Source organism: Cyprinodon variegatus, unplaced genomic scaffold (assembly GCF_000732505.1).
Source record: "Cyprinodon variegatus isolate N-32 unplaced genomic scaffold, C_variegatus-1.0 Scaffold1178, whole genome shotgun sequence".
NCBI lineage: Eukaryota > Metazoa > Chordata > Actinopteri > Cyprinodontiformes > Cyprinodontidae > Cyprinodon > Cyprinodon variegatus.
In genome coordinates, this window is record NW_015151631.1 from 53847 (window position 1) to 55683 (window position 1837).

At 40.2% G+C, this 1837-nt stretch overlaps 1 protein-coding gene across 1 annotated transcript in view; it reads right to left on the reverse strand.

Moving 5' to 3' along the window:
- LOC107101961 (cadherin-23-like) overlaps positions 1 to 1837 on the reverse strand; it is a gene marked incomplete at its 3' end in the record, with an annotated part of 164952 nt that overhangs the window by 28941 nt on the left and 134174 nt on the right. The window lies entirely within an intron of this gene.

Genomic DNA, 1837 nt, shown 5'->3' on the forward strand with positions numbered 1-1837 from the left:
ATACAAGATACACAGTTTAAGGTGTGTTCTGTGAACTAATAAAAAACATGGGGTTAGAATATCTTGAAACTGGTTATTAAGCTGATACTAGGCCATGTCTGGTGCAAATTCATTGATACTGGAGTTGAATCTGATGTGCAGATTGCTTTTCTACTATCTTGTATTTTCTCAGTAAAGAACTGTAGGCCTTTTTAGATCATGGTTTATCAGCCAGAGGTTGGTTAACCTGTGGACTGTGGTGAATAAGGAGCTAGCATTGTTAATGTTTCTGTTGATGGCCTCAGAAGAGAAAATTCTTTTGCATCTTTTAGTTGTAAAAAACTATTTGGTTACACCAAAATCCCCAAAAATGATTTTAAAATGCTGATAGTAGCATAAATTTAACAGAGCTGCACTTCTTTAATTAATGGTAATGTCAGACAGTTTACAGGTTATTATTCACGGTATGTAAACATATGGTTCCAGCTGTTTTGCATGTGATGGAGATCATAGCTTGTTTTTTTTTGGTAACCAAAAACACCAAGTATTATATAGAACTAAGATTGAGAAAAGTCAGATACGCTATGATGGGATTTCTCCGTTTTTACTTACTGTATTTTGAATAGAAATTGATTTTTTAAAGCATATACAATTCATAGAGAAAGACAGCGTTTATTTCACCACTAAATCAGTTTACTTTTCTTTAAACTCCAGCTGCGTATTGTTTTCACCTCTGATTTTCTTCCTGAATGTATTTTTCATTACTTTCTCTGTGAAGGAGTGTGTTTATCGTGGATTTCTATCCAGTCCTCATGTGTTCCTTTTCAAGTGGAGCTTTTGTACTTTCAACCTCCTTGAGTTAATTCAAGCTTTGCTTTCTGAGACCCGAAGTCACTTGGGTCCTTTCTTTTCACAACTGACACTTCGCCTTTTCTCAACAATTCATTTGACCTCCTGTATCCAACCGATTTCTGATAAATTGGTCAGGAGGACATAATGTTACAGGTTCAGCATCATGAACCGAGTCTGTGTGTACTGTACAGAAAAGGACGGCGACGAACGTTTCTGAAAACGTCCTTTTCTTCCCATCTTGCTCTTGCACTTGTTTCCGCCTCGTCCACTCGCCGGCCAGACGGAGCAAATTTCTGTGGAAGCACTCAGCCGAATAAAATAATTTCTCACCAACAGACAGCAAAGGGAGTGAAACAAGGACAGTCTCACAAAACGAGTTTGTCTGAGTGCGTGTGAGCCGAGATAAAGTGAAGGACATTATGTGCGAGAATGTATAGTACTAATTGATAATTGTGTTTCAATCCCTGCTGAGTGACATGCAGCCTTTTTGGTTGGATGGTCCAACAGGATGTGTGGCATTTAAACGCCTAAATGTTAGACAATCGGTGCAGCAGATGTCTGAGAACAAAATGGTGCGTGCCTTTCTATGTATGGACAGGGCCTTTTATCAGTAAGGAAAATAAATAACATTTTTATCACCTAATCAGTCTTCTCCACCAACTGGCTGACCTCAGCCCCTCCCCCCTGTCAGTGCCCATGGCTGGCTGCCTTCAAAGAGCTGGAGCTGTTTGTTTAAATGTAAAGGTAATCAGGGCCAGCATGCCGCAGGGATCCGCCGCGCCAGAGAGAGACAGATGGGTTGATCCCAGGAGAGGGGTGCAAGGACAGGCCAAATCAGCAGGTTCCATACCCTCATTCTACCTCTTTCACGCTGTTATCCATATCAATTCAAAGTACTTAAACAGACTCAAGTAGATTGATAAGCTTTATTGATTGAGGTTACTCTTTAGCTACCATCGCTGGCCAATTTATTAGGTACAACTTGCTGGTTTTCCGGCCTTCAAAA